The sequence below is a fragment of the Meleagris gallopavo genome, chromosome 6 (genome assembly GCF_000146605.3).
Source record: "Meleagris gallopavo isolate NT-WF06-2002-E0010 breed Aviagen turkey brand Nicholas breeding stock chromosome 6, Turkey_5.1, whole genome shotgun sequence".
Classification (NCBI taxonomy): Eukaryota; Metazoa; Chordata; class Aves; order Galliformes; family Phasianidae; genus Meleagris; species Meleagris gallopavo.
The window spans coordinates 5195256-5215903 of NC_015016.2; the positions used below are offsets into that span (position 1 = coordinate 5195256).

At 40.8% G+C, this 20648-nt stretch overlaps 2 protein-coding genes across 5 annotated transcripts in view; both read left to right on the forward strand.

The window, feature by feature from the left end:
• The window catches only part of LOC100543777 (sodium channel protein type 5 subunit alpha-like), a 589192-nt gene that overhangs the window by 224754 nt on the left and 343790 nt on the right, over positions 1-20648 (forward strand). The window lies entirely within an intron of this gene.
• DPP6 (dipeptidyl peptidase like 6) overlaps positions 1-20648 on the forward strand; it is a 158605-nt gene that overhangs the window by 79069 nt on the left and 58888 nt on the right. The window lies entirely within an intron of this gene.

Below are 20648 nucleotides of genomic sequence, written 5' to 3' on the forward strand. Positions count from 1 at the left end.
TTTCAGGCTGTTTTTCTTTCCCTTAGTCGAAAAGTAATAAATCACAAAGCATTAATGAACAGAGCTGGTTCATTACTTACTGGCACCTGCAATCACTCAGAGATGTGACAGTTTTCAAGTCACTGGAAAGGACAGAAACATGGAGGGGAAGTTGCTTCTATTTTAAGGGAAGAAGCTAGGAGACAATTTTACTTGATCAGTTGTTTGCCACAGCTCTAGGTGTGCTCTAGAAGCTACTCAGCTCTTGACAGCTAACAATTTTCTGAAAGTCAGGTTCTCACAGTAATTGGCTTCCTTCCCTTGTAAATGGACCTGGTGGGGCAGAGGGTCATTGCTGGAAGGGTCCAGAGGGGAAGATGCATGAGGAGTGGCTGAGAGCACTGGGTTCATTGGGTGCACAGCAGAGCAGGTTGAGGGGAGGGCTCATGGCAGCTGCGGCTTCTCACAGGTAGCAGAAGGGCAACCACAAGGCCTGAAGGAACATCAGGGAGCTGTCAGGGGAGGGGCAGCTGCGGGTGAGGGAAAGGCTGTGCCCCAGAGTGGTGGGCATGGAATGGGGGCACGGCCCCAGTGCTGGAGCTCATGGAGCATTGGGACACCGCTCTGAGAACAGGGCTGGGTTTGGGTGCTGCTGTGTGGAGCCGGGATGGACTTGGTGATCCTTACTGATCCCTTCCAACTTGGGATATTCTGTGATTCTATGATCAAACTCAGCAAACACATTGGTAGAAATCTCTGATACCCGTTTAGATTACTTTTGATATTTAAGTTTATGTTGTACTGCAGAACATTTACAAGCAAATATTCCCCTTGTGAAGTCATTTGTAACCAGAGGTGTGGCTAAGAAGTTGCAAAGTGCTGATTTTCTTTAATTTCTGTTTATGAATTTGAAGTTATGGACAGGCTGGTTTGACTCTGTAGGTCAAGTGTGCATGTTGGTAGCCACCTTTTGCTGCAAAACATCACTTGGTACACAAGGTCTTCTGATAGAGCCCTGCACACAGCAGCATGCTGACAGGAGAAGTTTGTCACACTGGTGAACTCCAAGCCCATAGTGACACTCGTGTTTTGCTGACATATGTTTTTATTCAATTACTGGATTGCTCAGGCAATTTCTTGGCTGACATTGACTTTCAGGTTTGTCCTTTATAATGAACTTACTTGTTAACTGTATATTAATATACTGGGATGATAAAGGAACCAAATACAGATACAGTCTGTGGATATACCAAGCCAGGTTCTGTAACTTCTCTGAGTACTGTGTATGTAATAAGACCTCTGATCCTGTTGTTCACTTGGAGTACATTTTAACAGAAATCGTGTTATAACATTCGTTTGGAAATGTCACTTTGAGCCCAAGAACATAGGGCTGATGTTAAAATGAAAACTTCTTTTACTTATCAAGAAAGATAAAGAAGGACCCCTAGGAAAATCTGAAATATGTGTTTTCAAGTGATGGAGGGCAGAACTTCACTCAAATCCAAAGGTGGATCTTGTAAGCTGAGCTCCCTCCCTTGCTCTACATCACTACATCACTACATCATTGGAGGTGAAGCTGGGTGTAGGATCAGTACTGAGGCAGATGTGTGAACAAGCTGTGGGGAGGCAGGATCAGATGGGTTCGCAGCATCCAGGTGTCAGTTCTCTGAAAGCATTGATGGATGGAGAAGGGTCCCAGAAGAAATTGGATATGGCAGAGTGGTGAGTGGGTAAGGAGTCTGTGAGAGTTCAGACACTAATGTTAGAAAGGCTGAAGCATTACCCTGCCAGCAGCTGGGATGCTCTGCTGTTACATGGTTACCAGCAACTTTATTTAACCAAATTCTCTCCTTTTCTTGGGTGTTTCACCTTTGAAGGGGTGGGGGGGGAGGAAGAGGTGGAAAAGAACAGGAATCTTTAAATCCAAATTCAGCTGAGTGGAATTTCTTGAAATCTGAGCTAGGACTGAAATTTACCATCCCAGGGCTACTTTTCACCTCCCTCCATTCCTAATGATGTTTGGAGATGTCTCCTCCACCTCACTAGTCAAGCTGGGATGCTCAAACCCACGTCTGCTTGCACTGCTACTGTCTCAGCGAGCTCCCGGGGTGGATGCTTAGCATATGTAGGGATCTTGTTCCATCTGTGCGGCCACCTCCAGCAGATAGTCTGCAAAGGGCCGCTGAAACAAGATCGCAGCAAGTTGGGCATGTTGCTCTGTGCTCTTTTTGTTGCTGAAGTTCACCCCACTGCCAGCAATGGCAGCTGAGCTTCCCTGGAGCACCTGGCGGGTTCATGACCTGCGTATCGCTTTTTCTGCATACGTTACAGAAATAAAAATATTGGTATTTTCAGTCTGAGGAAGCCACTTGCAGTATTTTTACTGTCATCTTTAAAAGCATATCACCAACACCCCTACTCCCCCATTTTGTAGAGCTGCCCCAGCAGTGCTGCCTTTGGGGTATCTTCCAATGGCTGAGATGAATGGTGGGTACAGGGGAAGCGCTCCTCTTCATAATGGTGTTGCTGTTGTCACGACAGAGTAGATGCTCTGTGCTATTAATCACAGGACTTTACCAGGTCTGGAAGTAAAGCAGAACTAGAGGAGGTTTGACAGGCTTTTTTTGCCCTGTAAAAATGCAGGAGTTCATTTCAATTCAAGTTAAGCTCTGCTTTTGTCAATCTGCCAAAGGGGAAAAAAATTCCTCATGGTATTTATGCTGATCTGTAGACTTTTGATAATATAGTGAAAAACATTTTGAATCAATCAGAGCTTAATCTACTTAGTGTATTTAGCTGGAAGGCTATAGATTGATACATAGATTACTGAAACATGAAAGCATAGATTAAACATGGCTTTTATTACTAAAATAAGCACTGACAGTGTTTGCGTGTAGACTGACTTAACATTTTCAGAGTTTTGCCTGATAGATGCCTGTGCTAAAATATTGTGAAATCCCATAAGAGAGAACTTAAAGTGCTGTGGCTGAAACCAGCTCAGCATTTAAACGGATAGCATGAACAAAGAGGGTTTTTCACTTCTGGCTGAATCCTGGGGAGTGCTGAATCCTGCCTGAGCCTGTTTCAGGCTCCCTGTACATGGCTTGCTGAGCAGGACAAGGACCTTCCCTGGCTGCTCTGCTCTGAAGTCCTGGTTTGACCTCTTTTCAGCAAGTCTGCATTCACAGACATGACTCTGATGTTGCATTCTGCTGCATGGAAATCACAGGGGAGTGGAGCAGCAGGCATGCTCCATGTGTTCCTTCCGTAGGTGGAGGGGAAGGATGGATTTTTACCCACAGATGAGCTGATCCTGTGCGCAGACTGTGAAACGGAGGGTGCTGCTTATTTCTTGTGCCCTCAGACATAAAAGCAGTATAAACCTATATAAACTATAAATATAGTATAAATACTATATAAACTGTTTTGCAAGCTGATGTGAAGCACTTGTTTTGTTTGTGGTTTAGGGACTTTGCTTGCAAAAGGAAGAGTTGCACATGAGTTAATCCCTCACCTCATTTCCCTGTCAGAGTGATGGTAAGGGTTTGTTCTGCAAGTCCCTGAAGATTACCTCAAAGCAAGGACCCTTTTCCAGACCAGTACTGACCTGGTAGCTGTGACATCTCATCTCGTCTCTTTCTCAGCCTCACGCCGGAGGAGCACATCTGAATGGCTCACGTGGCGCTCATTTAAAACTCTTATGCAATATGAGTTATACATATCCGACATTTAAAATTGATACTCTGCTCTGTTGAGCTTAATGCACAGTGGTGTTGCTCTGCTTTATTTTTGGCTGGGGAGCGAGAGGAGGAGTGAGAAGAGACTCTTTTCCAGCTCTGACTCGCATGTCTTATTAATCTTCATTCTGCCCGCATCTTGCTTTATCACCAACAGATCCTCTTAAATGACTTTGTAGTGACACCTGGTGGGGGAGGCCAGGATGTCATCATCATTAAGACAATGAAACTGCAGAATTTTTTGCTGCAAGATCTAGTAAAAGACTTCCAATTTCTCCTCCCGTGCACTTCCTTGAAACTCCCCTTGAGCTTATGGGAATGACAGAGCCAAAGCTGCTGGCTGATTCATGCTAATAGTGCTTCTGTTCCTTTCCTAGACTTTGCAAAGAGAGAAAAGAGAATGCAGTAATAAAGAAAAATCTTTTCCATAATTTAATCAGCATCTCAGAAAAATCAGAGTGTATATTTAGAACGTGTATAGCTGGTCTCAGAGGTGCAGTGCCTGCTAACAGCTGCCAAAACAAATAGCATTTCTCATGAGCAGTATCTTTTATGCTTATAGTATTTCAAGCAACTGAAGTAGATATATTTCTTATGGTTAGAAAAATTAATCCTAGAAGTCTGGAAATGGCCTTAACACTGGGTAAATGTCTGCTAAAATGTCTGGTAAATATGTCTGCTGAAACACTGCCCTATGCCTAATTTGTCTGTGTACTTTATTCTTCATGGTATAATGTGAGAACTCTAAACCTTTAGTGCTTGGAAACCGTAACTGATGATTGGATAAATTGGGAATGGATATTCATAATTAGGTTGAATGCTAGTAACTACAAAATTTCCTGTTTGGTGTCATCAGAGGAGATGAGGTACTGTAACATCTCACTGTGTAGGTTTAGCCTTTGCCAGTAATTAGCTGCTCCAAGGCTTACGGGGAGATAAAAGTTAGACTGAGTCATCACTGAACATTTTAAGATCTCCTGGATAGAGCGATCTCTCACCAAAAGGATGCTCAAGGCAAGACTCCAGACAGTCAAAAGGGCCCACCTGCAAAGGACTGTTAATGAAGCAGATGATGGCACAGGGAAGTAGTGGAGTCACTATCCATGGAGGTTTACAAGAAACATGTAGCTGTGGTGCTTAAGGATGTGGTTTATTGGGCACAGTGGTGATGGTTCATAGTTGAACTGGATGATCTTAATGGTCTTTTTAAACCTCGCGTGATTCTATGACTCCTCTTGGACAATGCACATAAAGAACCACTAGGGCAGTGACTGGCAATTCTCATCTATTTATTTTTAACAGTTAACGTATTTTCAGTCAAGTAAAGTTTTCCATGGAAGTGGGTAAATGTGTAGCTCTGCATTTTTTCCATTATGGAGCAAAGAGGCAAGGATAACAAAGAGCATTTGGAGATGCCTTCCTAGTGCACCCTAAGTCCAAAAATCATTGAGTTTTCCTCTGGAACATGCAGATTATATTTATGGCTTATGAGGAAGGCATGTGGAATTTTTACCCTTGGCTCTGTGCCTCTTCAGGCAGGTCAGGAGACCCAGAGTATTGTTACAGTGACATCGCTATATTAAAATAGAAAGTTTCTTTTTGCATGTTGTGCATCGTTCAGCATTGCCTATTAAGTGCATGCAGCTGTTGCATAACACTTTGGTCATGCAGTTCCCAGTTGGCCATTCTTTAGCTTTTGCATTGAAAATGTAGGTGACTTTTTTCTTTTAGCCATTTATTGTACATTTATTTGCATGCTGATTTGCATGATCTGTCCATTTCTGTTGCGGGCAAATAAAAATGAAGGGCAGCTTTACACCTCAGCCATGTGTTTGTAACAGAATTATTGACAGTTATTTCAAGGAAGGTCAGCTGGATGCAGCAATGTTTTGCCTTATCTATGTTTAAAAAGAAGGAAAAAGGCTTAAATTTCAGCTGGTCGTACAATGAAAGGTTTGGTAGAAGTTCCATGATCTTCTAGTATTGGTGGAGTATTTCCTTTCATATGCATCACTGGGGACGGGCTCCTGGCCCTTCTCAGTTGGTTAAGGTCAGAGAAAATTGAACCATTTACAATGCACATTGAGAACGCCTGCCTAGAAGTCAGCATGCTCCTGAAAACTTTTAAATGTGCCATTCTCTGGACAGGCTTCAAAATCCATTGCCGCACTGCAATAAGCCATGCCAGCTCTAGCCCAGGCTTTAACCTTCCCTTTCTGCAGAAGGTTGTTTAGAAGGAGATTGCCAGCCAAACCCAACACCTGTCATCCTCTAATTTTTGGATCGCCATCATTCTGGCTTCAGGATGACTTTTGGAAGGAAAACAGAATATTATTTACTGAGGCCAGTGATCTCCTTGGTGCAGTGGAAGGAAGCCAGGTGGCTGTCCTGATTTCGCCTGTCAGTCAGTAGCTGCCAATGCTCCAAGTCCAGGGTGTTTGGAGAGTGAGGTTGTTGGTGTTTCCACTGAAGAAGCACGTGCTTTCCCTTCTCAGATGCCCTATTTAAAATGCTATTTCTTCAGGAAGAGCTTTGAGCCCCCAGACTTCTCTTGGCACCATGCTCATGTGTTGCATGCTTTACTGAGAGAAATTTAAGAGTCCACAAGGTCTGTCATTAAGCTGAGCATAGATTTTTCCCTTCAACACACCCTTGCTTGGTGGCTATGGGTGATAGAATGTTGAAGGCAGTACCTTGGTGTGAGCTCACCTCAAGCCAGTAAGGGAAAAGAGAATTGTCCTTTCTAGAATGAGTTACTGTCATCCCGTATCTATTGCCAGCCTGGTCATTGTCAGAGTGGACATTTGCAATAAATCAGATCCACTTTCATAATATTTCAGGTAGCTTCTTCCAGTTCCATGCAATGCCTTGCAATTCATTCTTTGTTGTTCTGATTTTTTTTTTTTTGATTGTTTATTTTGGCTAGGCTTTTATTATTGGATGATTTCTATGTGTATATAGCAAAAAGAAAGTGTCATATGCTGTGGTTGCCAGTATTTTAATCTTAAACATTCTTTTGAGTTGCAACAGGTCTGCTTGGGTGTGACTAAAGTGATCATGAAATTAATATGAATCTCTTCCTGAAATATATTTGCAGTCTACATGGAACATGTGAGAGCAGTTTGGTTACAGTAGTTTAAATCCATAGTAAGTCTTCTGATCTCTGCATATTTAGTTGAGATTTGAAGCTTCCCACAAAATTTAAGCCAGCTGTTGTAGTAGAATCTCCTTTCTGTTCTGCTATTTTACTGTTGCTGCTTTGTCGAGCACATATTTGTCTCTTCTTCATCTTATGTGAGAGAAAAAAGCTACCCAGTTTGCAGCCAACTGAGATACCTACCAGATTCTGCATCACTGAGTCACATGTATCTAAAACATGTATTGGGTTGTACAACACAACTGTTAGGAGCTTCTACTTGTATGTGAGTTCTGTTTATATGCATCAAAGCCATTTTACAGTACCCTTAGGAGAAATACTTTGTCCCCATTTTCAGATTATACTCGCATTTTGAGCAACTAATCTATAATTTCTGCAATTTAAATATTGCGGAATATATTTTGACGTATGCTATGCTAGTCTGAAGTCTGGATTCATTACTGTAATGTAACGGAAGCTCACAGTACTGATGCCAATCTTCACTAGGGCCGTGCTGTAATATTCATGATGCTCTGTGACCACTATCAGAGTTGCAAAAAAAAAAAAGCTTAAGTTGTCATTAGTCCCAGAAAAAGCGTGAATGTTACACAGCGCTTAAGAACTCTCCCAGTTTTGAGAGCTTGTTTTTTCTCTATTAAGTCTTAGCAGTGGTTTGATAATGTAAAACACACAATGCATTTAGGGGTTCAGGTTACAGTGAACAAATAGAAAGTGCTTCATTTCTGTGGTGGCAGAATTGACTTTTGTTGTGACCAACGTCACAGCCTCTAAAATGCTGTAGAAGATTAAAAGAAATTGGGTTAATTTGCACCAAAAATAGTTGCATGTAAATGTTAGGGAAAAGATAGGGCAGGGTGCCCAGGATCAATGTAGATATCTCTGTTCTGGAGAATTTAAGAATGAGTTAGATGCATTTCTATCATCATAGCTTGTTGAGATCAAGATCAGTTGTAATTCCATGCATGGGAGATTAGAAAATGACTTTGGGTTTCTCCTAGACCCGCAGTAATATGATTTTTATTTTTATTTTATTTTTGGTGGAGTTTTGATGGCTTTTTCTGATCTCTTTGCAGTTACACATTGTGGCTCTTAGATTACAGAGTCACTGTGAGTTCTTTATCGTGGCAAATTTACAGTTACCTCATTGATTCCCTAAGGGAAATCAGTGGTTTTCTTCTCTCAATAGCCTCTATGATTTTTTTGTTTTTGTTGTTTAAAAACTTATCTTAAAGAAAACAGTTTTAGCTGCCCAGGGAGGTGGTGGAGTCAGCATCCCTGGAGGTGATCAAGAAACATTTCTATGTGGCACTGAGGGACGTGGTCAGTGGTATGGTGATGTTGGATTGATGGTTGGCCTAGATGATCTTAGAAATATTTTCCAGCCTTAATGACTCTACGATTCTTAAAGTGCTGCATTCACGAAGTGATTAAAATGACAGAAATAAGTACAGCCAAAATTGAAAGATTGCTTTAGAGGTTTTATTAGTACATAATTCCACCAATTTGACCTAAAAGTAAATTTCTGTGGTTTTTTGTTGTTTTTTTTTCTCCCTCTTGATGCACCACGGTGGAAGAATTCTTGCTTGTGGAAATTCGGGGGCCAGTGGAAAACCTGTAAGAAGTTTAAATAGCTATCTCTTTATCTCGCTGATCTTTGGCCTGAATAAAGAGCATGTGCCAGAAGGGAGGAAAAAAAAAAAGTACTCTGTCTAAATTAGAAAAAGTGAAAGCTACATGAGGAGAATGAAAATTCTGCTGAAAAATGTGAGCCTCACTAGAGGTTTGACCTATCCATTGTTGCATAAATGTAGCAAAATCAAAAGAATATCAGAAATAATGACAGCAGTTGGTCATCTGCTTATAATTCCCATATGTCAGCTCTTCTAATGGGGAAATGAAATCGATGAAATGAAGTGTGCTTTTAAAAAAAAAAAAACTGCAAGGCCTGCTCCTAATGTGAGCTGGAAGCAGCCACAGGTTGGAGCAGGTCTGCAAACAGGGAGGCAGCGACCTGAGGATAAAAAAGGGTGAACTCTTGTGAGGAGGATTGGGCTGAAAAGTGCCCCACAGAGCTGAGCTCAGCTGTTTGCTCTGGCAGAACAGGCAGGAGCTTAAACCTTTGTGCTTGGAAAGCAACCTCCAGCACTGCTATCTGAGCTCCATGTGCTCGATGCTACATGAGAATGATAGCCAACACACTTGGGTCCTACTATTGAGAAAACTGAACAGTTTTAAGTGTGTTTCAGGCTGCCAGTTCTCCTCCAGGCAGATATCAGATTAAGCCCAGTGGTGACTGTTGTGTTCATACCAGTGGAAGTTGATATACCTGCATCAGGAGAACTGAAGAGCAAGGGCACGTCTTTATAGTGATTGGCATACCCACAGTTACAAGAAGATAAAACATCCATCTCTATTAGTTTGTCACTGAGTGATCATGATTAGTAAGAGAAAAAGAGGAGGAAAAGAGAAAATTGATTGTAAAGATCCTCTTAAGAAAGTAGCAAAATACAAGTGACCACCGGGTACACTTTGACTGGTGTGTGCTGGTGTTAAATAGCTGCCTACAGACACTGTGTGATTCACTGGGCTTGGAAGGGACCTCTAGAGATAATCAAACCCAACCCCACTTGCTAGAGCAGGTTCCTTACAGTAGCACAGGAAGACTTAGAACCACAGAATCATTAAGATTGAAAAAGACATTCAGATCATCAAGTCCAACCATTAGCCCATCTCCACAGTGCCCACCAAACCACTGCTCCTGGTGCTGAGTGATCCAACTTGTGCTGCCATCTTGGCCAGCTGTTGTTTGCATGCCAGGCAGTTTTGCTGAGACTTTTTTTCTGAAAATTACTGAAAATTTGTTGTGCCCCATTTCCCCAGATATTAGAAGCTTTAAGAACATGAAATTCTTACCTGTCATATCTACACAAGAAAAGTTCAGTCTGCTGTTTTGAGTGACATCAAACAGAGCAGCCCCATGAACTGCTGCTAAGAGCTAAATATAATAATTTATTTACAATTATTTAAAGTGCTGCTTATAAAGGAATACTTTGGCTGTCGGTTTTGAAAAACTCTCACTTTTAAAGGATTTTTGAGATTTTTAATGTGTAGAAGCATTGCATGGTTCTGAAACGGCGTAACATTTTCTGTGACATAGCTAGGACTCCTTGATTGTTGCACAGCTGGGTGTAAGTTACCCCACAAAAACATCTCCTTTCTGGCTCACCTGGTGCTGATTACACAGCAAAGGGCAACCATTGCCAGTCAGTGTCAGTGTACTTGAATTCCAGTCTATTAACAAAAAATTTTCCCTTAATTCATGTAGGGAACAGGCGGGTCAGAGAAGATTCAAGCATTTCAATCTCATTTAGTATGCATAGCACTCTAACTTACATTTTAGATTCTAGGAAAATCATATGATTGAGCAGAAATTGATACCTCTAACCATGTTCCTTAAACTTCTCTGAATATTACTCCAAGATTTTGCTTGGGATTTTTGAGTGTTTCTACTTAATTTTATAGCATTGCATTTTTGAATATAACCATTTAAGCCTTAAATCTGCAATGCTTGGGAACACAGAATGACACCTTTCTGCTGGGATCTGCTAGCAATTACATTCCAGTCTGAGATGTATTAATTTTTAACCTTTTATTAAAGGTTTATATCATACTTCAGTTTTAGTCTACCTATGTACGTATTTTAAAAAGAAGTTGTAGCAAACATTTAAAATGATGATTATAAGTTTACTTCTCACTGTGACTTATAAAGGTATTGCCCAGTATAGCTGTTAAATCTCTCAAAGATCATATTTTCTTATGCATCTGTAATCCCTTTCCAGGCTGAATGTTTTACAGTTCTTTTTCCTAAGTAAGTACTCCTGTTTCTTTCTCCTTTGTGCTCCTTGCATTATTCTTATGCTAGTTTTTGATGAATTTATTTATTTTCTTCTTTTTATTTTTTTTTTCTTCTCTGATTCTGTTGGCATAATAAGAGCAACGAAGATTGGAGGAGGGAGGATCTGTCTCGCAGGGAAGGAGTTAATACAGAAGGGCATGGGAACATGTGTTGATAAAAAGGAATAAGTGCAGAGTGGGTTTCCAAACTTCATTAGAGAATAGAGAAGCATGCAATATTGCATTAGCTAAAAGAAAAACCCTTATGTAACAGGGCTTAATCTCCTTGGAAATGTTTCAGAGTATATTTGAAAAATAAACCCAACAATACTCTATTGAATTTATAGAGGAAATGGAAAGCAGAAACTCAAAGGACTGTAATTGTCACCTGCAAAAAAAAAAAAAAAATCATTAGAGGGAGTAAGATGTAATGAAGGAGGAAATTGGGCAAAACTCATCTCCTTAGCCCTCTGTAGGAAGGTGGAAGTTACATTGCCTCCATGTGATATGGGTATCCAGAGCTTTCTCACGAAGATGATGTGGTTAGAGTGCTGCACTCACAAATCTGCATGATTTGCTGAGAAGATGTAGTATGCAAATAGCATCCTGATTCAAAAGGAGAAGCAATGTGAGATGAAATCCCATTTTTGCTTTTGATTAGTGTGTACGGTTGGTTCTTCGGTGGGTTGTTTGGGTGGTTTTTTTTAACCTGAACTTTAATTCAGAACAACTGTTGCATCAAATATTCAGTGGAAAATAAAAGCGAGCAGAGTGCAGAAAAGAATTTTAAAGATTAAAAAGAAATGTTTAAAATGAGTTCTTTTAGAGGTCTCTATGAGAATAAAAATCCATCATTATGTTGCATGTCTTTTTGAAAATTTCTCCAAAGTTTCTACACGCATTTTGATTTTTCTAAATCCTTTTAATAATCTTGGGATAGTTCCCAGTGCTATTACGTTCATAAATATGGCCCTTACTGTCTCAGAGAACTTTTTAGAACGTGCTAGAGAGATAAATAATAATTTTCAAAACGCGAAGTCTTCCAGTTCTCCCTAAAGCAGGATTTGGGATTCACGAATGTGTGTCAGCTTGTTCTTACCCACCCACCCAACTTTTGATCATAATTCTCCCTGGCACAACAACTGGTCGCTGTAGCTGTTATTAGGATCCAAGGGCATGATTTCACAGCCTGAGTCGGATGAGCTTTTCACAATCCCTGCCTGGATCAGATTAGTGTTGACCCTGAGCTGACATGCAGGCAGGGAGAGCCAGGACATAGAATCTTAGAATCATTAAGGTTGCAAAAACCACTGATATCGTCAAGTCCAGCTGTAAGCCTACCCCCACTGTGCCCACTGACCACGTCCCTCAGTGCCACATCTCCACAGTTCTGGAACACCTCCATGGATGATGACTCCACCACCTCCCTGGGCAGCCTGTGCCACTGCCTTTTTGAGAAGAAATTTCTCCTAATACCTAACCTAGGATATCCTGGTATGACCCCCCTGACACGTGTCTTTGCCCAGAGGTGCTTCACTGCAAGATCTCTTTCTTCTATTTTGGTGCCATGTGAGCGTTTCTCTATTTCTAATTTGTTCAGTATCACTTGCATGTGTTTGTTCGGGTGTCGGTGTAGCAAAGTGCTTATAAGCACAGCTCTTCTCACAGCCACACTCCTGTAGCTGAAGTACAAGGATAAAATGAGATAAGCATTGCAGAGAACGCTCAGCTGTATTTTTTGGTACATCTAATTATGACCTTCGCAGAGGTAATTATTCTGTCTTGATCTTAATGCCTTTTACAATCATCAATTAATAAAACTTCTCATTATATCCTGGTAGAACTCGAGTTATTATCATCTTTCTAGAATCAGGCAAACTGAGGCACAGTTATTGACCTGATTTTAGATGAGCTCAGAGAAATAGGACACAAAGCTGAGGTGAGAGCCTCACCTTGGGCCCTGGATGTCAGATGAAAGGCATGGTGTAGCTATCACAAAAACCCAGATCTGGTTGTTCTCTGCGTGATCCTGGGCAGGTATGGTGACAAGGTGGAGTTGGAGAGAAGCATCTGGAGGGGGTCATCAGCAGGAAAGCCAGGTGAGCCCTGAGGATTTCGGCATGGGGAGGAGGCTTTCCAACCCAGGGGGCACCCTATGAACAGGAGGACAAATGCATGTTGTTTAAGCTGCTCCACCTCTGCTGCATTACTACTTCTGTTTTGCACCGTAGAGGAGATGACAGCCTCTCACCTGACTCACAAATCACCCCAAATGTAGGAACAAATCACTTCAGGCCTTCCCTTTCTACTCATATGACTCACAAGCATTTGCCTCCTACATTAGTTTTGCTTTCCTTTGAAACTGAGTCATTGCCTTGTATTTGATTTAACGACAATAGCAGGGGGGGAAAAAAAATCAGCATCAGTTGCTACTGAATCAAAGTAGATCAAAAGCAGTTTTTTAAAGGAGGTTTTCAAGATAGGCAGATTAAAGACTTGAGAAAGTGGTCAGAAACTGAACTGAAGAAAAACAGCTCCTAAAAGCAAAACATTATGTTTTTGTACTATTGTACTTTTAAAATTGAAGGCAACTGTCTGAAAACAGACAATGAAATAAATCTTACTCATTAGGAATTATCTGGAGGTCATTGTATTTATTGCATTTGTTTTGATTTTCCAGTCTCTACCTTAGACTGTGTGCACAGAGATGACTTAAAAAATTCAATACCTCATTAGAAAAATAAAAGTTCATTTGATTATTGAACTGACCCATCCTTACTTAGAGCTCATTATGTATTGTTCTGGAGTATCACAAGCAGGCTTGAAACCTTGGGAACAGGACAGGATGGAGAGCTGTGTCCTGAAGTTCTTCAGGGTTGTATTGCACTGCAGAGACTTGGCACAAAGCTGCTGCAGGGTTTTCAAAGGTCTGTAAATCCCCATGATTTAGTGCATGTTGCCCAGATAGTATCGGGGGTGACAACCTGAAGGAATGTTTCCACTTCAGTGAGCTCCACAATAATGCAGGAAAGAAAAATAATCCTGAAAGTGAGAAGAAGAGAGAACTTTGATGGTGTTTTTCTGGTTCCATTACCAGAGAGCATGTGGTGCCAGATGGTGCCAGAGTGGTGGGAGTCGTTTGACAGAAAGGCAGACATAATAGCAATCTTCTTCTGGTGTGAGCTACCACTTGGAAGTGTTGTAGTACATGATCTGCTCATTACAGAAGGCCAGGATTATCTTTAATGAGGAGATTATGCAGCACAACACTTCTGACTGGCACCTCAGCCTGAAAGGAAGCTTCAGGAAGTGTGGAGAGTGTTTGGCACAGAAGAAGCTATGCCTCTGGGCTTCTAACTTGGAGAATGTACCGGGCCCTATAGAAGAACCTGAGAAGGAGAGGTGGCAAATAACAAATTACAGCATGGTCTGAAGGAGGGTCTCCAGGTAGTAGTGGCAATGTGATGGTTGGTTGGTTGCTCAATGCCTAAGTACTACCCCCAGTTAAGCATCTTAAAGTTAAACCAGCCAACCAACCTTTCTGTTCCCATCCAAGAACTGATGATCGCCTGAATGAACTATTTGCTTAGACAGAACAGACGTTACAAATGGAAGTTTCACGCAGTGCTTATCAGTAAACAGGAGATCACAAAGCATTTGGCTTTGATTCCAGCAAAGTAACATTCCTCATCTACAGATTGCTCCTGGCCATCTCAGTCCTCAGATTGATTTGGACTTCTCCTCTTGCAGAAAGTATGCATCTGAAAGCACAGCTGAGAAAGGTTTGGAGGAGAAACTAGCCCTTTGCTTACAGCATAGCAAACAAAATATGCCTGAGGAGTCACTTCTCCCGTATGACTTAACCTCATTTTAAGTTTGTAGTTTGTTGAGTGGAAGCAGCATGCAGTGTGCTGGCCACTTGAAAAAGGAAAGAAAGAATAAAGCAGTTGTTTGGCTGCACGGTTTTCCTGAGTGTCTATTTTTTGTTTCAATTGGAAAATAGCGAATCATGTTGTGAATTCACAGGTATAAACTGAGCGAATTTGGCTCCTCTGAACACAGAAATCCTTAGCGGGCAAGCACAGCACTGCTACATTTCTTCAAATTACAATGGAAAAAAAGAACTGGATCCTTAGTATATATCTCTAAATATTTATACCACCTATCATTTCGGACTTAAAATTGCACTGAGCCAACTCCCTGAGCACACAAGGCACAGAGAGATAATTTACAGGCAATTAGGCAGCCAGGTGGTTGTTTTCATTGCAGTATATCGTGCTCCCTTTTCCACTTAGGAAATGGAGATCTGCGAAATAGAAACCAAACTTCCTGTTAGCCCTCTTCCAAGAAATGCTCTTCCAACTGAAAAATAATTAAGGTCTGTCCCATGATGTAACTATGCTTTTTCTCATGTATTAGCAGAGTACTGATAAGCCTCATGAAGATGAAACCTTCCAGCTGATGTGCTGATAACATAACTGAAATGTATACTCTGGAGCTCATTATCTGCAGGAGCGGGGGGGAATGATCACTCTGAGGGTGCCCAAAGAGTAAATCACAGCCTCGGTCTGTGATGGATATTACCACATGCTTGTCCCTGTCCCCATGGGAGTGGGTCAGTGTTCCCATCTTTGGGAACACCATAGCCATGAGCCAGCAGTGGAAGGGGATAATCAGCCAGCCAGGGGAAAAATCACAGGGAGGAGATGAAAGACATCCAGCAAAGCCTGAGAAAGAAGTGGATAATAAATATTAAAATTGGCAATATCCAAATTGTCCAGAAATAACACGATTTATAAAATAACAGATAAACAGAGGGCCAAGGAGTACAGCACAGCAGTTCTCATCCTACTCAGCAAGGATGATGGCAATTTCTTTGCAGTCGGATGATGTTTGCCATTCAATCATTTTGAGACATTACAGAGTATATGTTTTAGAACCTGGCCGTGAGAAAGTACTTGCTAAGTTGCTTGCCTTGCTGTGCCTGGAGCTAAGCAAACACCCCCCCAGAAACTGTCCCATTCCCAGATGGCTGCAAGGAGCAGTGGGGATATTGGTCAGCTGCAATCTCTGCACAGCAGCACTGCTAACACTGTGAATGTCACGGTTGAAATATACTGGCAAAGCAGCTTCTATAATGAGTCATTTCTATGTGGGAACTGTCCTTGATACTAAATAGGAAGTGTTTAAGGGTAGAGGTGGCTGTGAAGGGCTTTGGAAATGAAGATTAGTCTACGTTAGATATCACGAGCTCTTAGGTAGATAAAAACAGAACCTCTACCCTGCCAATGCAACAGATAAAGAGAGAAAGGGGGGAGGGTATTTTTTCCAAAGCCACCCTTAATCAGCAAAAAACAGCAGACAAAATTATCTTTGGTAGATGGTGATTTGTGGGGTATGGGTTACATTTATTATCCGGTAGGTTATAAGCTTTCTTATAATTTCTGGTATTTGTCTGCAACATCCTAAGGAACAATATGAGCTGGATGTGATGCGTGTCATTTGTATGGAAATGGGGGAATTTCCCTTGGTCCCAAGTGATTTCTGCAGAATTCTACACGCTGGCTCTCACTATACTTAGCTTACTCCAGTGTAAATTAAAATGCACATTCATGATCTTTGAACAAAGCGGGCAGGGATAATTAGTAATCTGATACTATTCTGTACAAAGCAGTTCAAAGCAATACTTATAATTTGCAGTTAATTAGGAGGGTTTTTTTTTCCTTAAAATTCTTAATTGCCTTTCTATGATATTTTTTTAAATAACTTATTTTCTACTGGTTTTAGATTCAATTATGCAGGCAATTTGTTTTTACTGTTACATTTCTTATGCATAGCTGCTTGTGTGTTCATATGTGTATTTCTCTATGCATTTTGGTATATATTTTTCTCAGAAATTTTATGTACTAGTACACATGGGCTTATGTCAAAATTAAAAATTTGAGAATAATGAAATAATTGTATAGCTATGAGAGGCAGGATACCAGAGGCAATAGAAAAAAATCAAATCAATACAGTAAAATGAAAAAAAAAGCTAAGGCTCTGTAATTTCACTGCCAGTATGAACAGTTAACCTCATCTGGTGTTTAAGTCACTATCCAATTACAATTCTCATTAGAAGACAAATTATTGTAGCTTTAAAGTAAAACCAGCAGTTGTTAGAGACACAAACCTTAGACTCTCTAAGGAAATTAATTTTTTCATAAATTTAAAAATAAAAATGTTAGTAAATATGAAAATATGTAGGCATAGTGCCTATAATAGGAAATATAGCAAAACACCTTTGAAATTTCCTAGAATATGTTTAATACATTTATCTCCATTGGAAAATCCCAGTTTGAATGAGTAAAGCAGTTACTCAGACTTCATCACTGAGCCCAGCACAGTGGATGGGATGAGCAGGACATCTTGGCTGTCTTGTGTGTTGGACGTAATAATGAAGTCCTGTTTTTCTTTCAGATGACTTCTGCAAAACCATCCTGTAGGGTTGCTTTAGACACTGCTCTGCTGGCAGTGCTGAGGGTACAGGCTCTTGGTCACAAAGCTCCTACCTGAAGCTGCAATTATAAGTGATAGATGATCATAGGAAGGATCAAGAAAGGCCACCAGGCAGTGTGTTGAGAGTAAGACATCCTTCAGTGCTTTTGGCCATCCCTCAATGCTTTTGGCCAATCAATATAAAGGGTTGTTAAATGGTCGTTTCAGGAGTGTGCTTTGGTGCAAATTGATTTATTATTTACCAGAATTTCTGGACATTCTGCATACACAAAACTTCGAGTTTTGTTTACTTCCTCAGTCACCTATGGGAGTTTCTGGGCTGCAGGTATTGATGACAGTCACACAGGCTCAGTACCCTCTCCCCAGGCTGTATGCTGGGACCTTCACCTGTGCCCACAGCAGCTGTAACTGTCTTCTGTGTATTACCTGGGCTTAACAGTAGATCTGCAGCTGCCTACAGAGAAGTGGACTAATTCCAAGAGGTCTAAGGAAGGCCAGTATGTAAGTTTTTCTTTACTACTGCGTGGTAGTTGAATGGGTTTAGAATTACTGCATAGTAGTCTTCAGTTCAGAATGACTGAGATAAAGTTGTATTTCCTCGTTGTAGAGATGAAAGAGCTCTCAACGGGTTGACACTGTCATGCAGGTGTATTTGTTTCTTCTATTTGCTTACCTGATTCAATAGTGGTGATCCCTCAAGGCTTGTATGTAGGAAGAACAGAACTTTTACAGTAAGTTCACAGATTGATTTTGTTAATGCCTTTTCCTTAAGTAGAAGAGGGTCGTACTGTTTCTTAGCCTCCCTACCCCATTCTTTTCTTTCCTTTCTATTTTGTTTTTTTCTTCAGTCTTTTTACTGCTTGCTATACACACAACACCATCACACAGCAATACATCCAAGTGATTTCTGATTTGCACAGCATTATGAGGGACCAGGCTTGCTGGTGGCCAGGAAAGGCTTTGGAGATGGGGGCTACATGGGCTAGGGGAGCTCACACTGCCAGGATTCCTGCATATACACATTGAGTGTGGTCAAAACCAACCTGTTCTTGCCTTCATGGTGCCTGCACAACCACAAATAGTTTCACTGGTTATTGAACAATTTGTGTTTTCTGCAGTTTCTGCTACATATTATTGGAGATGATTACATACGCTGTTTTAGCAAAACTAGCACACTGTCCTTATTCAAGTGTGCATCAACTATTTTGTGTGATTTTACAACTGATGATGTTGGGATTTGTGCATACTAAATGAAAAGGGTTTATCACTCTGGTTCTCGCTCTTCAATAGTAGTTTTTGGTGTTTCCTGCTTGCACATGCAAATGCCACCACTGATAAACACAGACCACTCTGATCCATCTGTGGTATAACTTTATTATATGCCATTATCTTTATTAATAATAAATGTTTCTGTTATTTAATAAGAGTGGGTTTTTTTACTGAAATAATGCTATAAGCTAATTCTGCTTCCGTTTCTATCCTGCACTCATTTTGATTATTCTTGGGTAATTCTATTGATCTCAGTAGTTCCTCTAATTATACAGCACAGTAAAATCAGATTCATCCTCTGAGTCACTGTTCAGCTAAATCTTTCAGTTAGCCAGTTCCTGAATCACTGTTCAGGTTGAAACCTCTGGGAATCTTGCCATAGCAGGGCAACATAAACTCTGAGTGGGTTTTTAATGGCTTTTCAATGTCGGTAGCAGTTTACATTGGGTAAAAAAATTGAAGCTGAACTAAATGCAGTTCATGTGGTACAGTTCCTATTTTATACCATAGAGCCTTATTTTGCAGTACTAACAGGTTTATTAGCACTCGTGTTAGGTGACTAGCAGGTGCTGCTCAGAGTGAATAAATCATGCACGTAATTCACATGAAAGACGACTGGTGCAGATGCTGATAGGCATTCATGAGGCTGAAGAATCAAGTTCTTTATTAATAGCAATGTCAGGCTCTTCAGTCTTCCTTTCTAGAGTACTTCTTTATGAAATGTTAAAAGAGATTGCTCTGGGACACTTGTGTTCTTGAACTATTGCAATCATCTAATGAATTTTTGATAGTCAGATTCAGAGGGTTTTGTGATCACTAACTTTCTTGATACGTCTGTAGCTATTGAAATTGATCCCTTGTGTCAGTGTTGGCTGTCCATCTTCCTGCTGTCATAAGCCCACAGATTAGCTGGTAAGAATATGTTACTTTTAATTTAAAGGAAAGGTGCAGTGAAAGCTGCTTGAGCAGGTTTGAATAGAGTAATATTCAGCATATAATGAAAGCCTTGATTTGTCTCACTGCATTGCACAGATAAGCAAATTGTATTTCCAGCCATAGCAGCCTGCTAAGTGGCAGGGAGAAAAAAAAAACAGGACTTGACAATAAGGAGCCCCACTGCATCACGTCAATTAGGCAACAGGAATTCTGTCTTGTCAAGCTCCTTAGAAGTTGAGAAGCTATGATGCGACCTTGCAGTGAACATCTGCCATCAGCAATGAGCTGCAGTGCAAATGACCCAGAAGACTTTTGCCAGCAAAAGTTACTACAGGTTTTACTACAGCCTTAGTGCCTCTAGCTAACAAGCTTTCATGGAGAGCTGACAAAGACTGTGGGGTATGCCTACACCAAGTGATGGAAACATACATCATTATCATGCATTAATGACATACTGCAGTCTGCCACTGCGAAGAGGTTTTTGAGATGCATTTGCTCTTTGGAATGAGTGTTAAGAATATCTGAATATGTGATCTCTAAGTAATGTTTCTACTTTCTTAATTCAGTCACCATTTTCATTATCACTGGGCATCCTGACGAATTACAGATTTGCCTGTTTAGATGAAATGTCTGCATGCCAGCATAGCCAGAATGGATCGGGAGGGTTTTACAGGTGTCTGGGACTCACTGACACCAGGAACAAAGGAAACCTGCTAACTATTAGGAGCTGTTGTGAGCAGGAATCCTTCATGGTTTTGAAAGCAAACAGCTGAGGGTTGCTAATGATGGCATGACTTGTGTGCATCTATTTTGTTTGGTGGGTTGTTTGTTTTTTGGGTTTGGTTGTTGTTTTTTTTTTTGGACTTTCTGACTTTTTTTTTTTTCAACAAATCCATTCATATGAATGAGGAGGACTTTAAAGTTTCATGATTTCTTACTTATTGCACCTGACCTTCATGCATTCTGGTAGGAGCCGTAGAGCGCTTCCAAAGAGCAGAGCCAGATCTGTAATCGATACCTCCGGTGTTCTGTAACACTCAGACAGCAAAGAAGATCTGGCAACTTCTTGTCAATAACACTGTTAACAACACCCCAGTGCCCTGACTCATATAGCAACTACAGGATTTTTTGGTGAAGAAAACACAACAAATAAGAAGAATCAATGGTCTGGGGAAAAA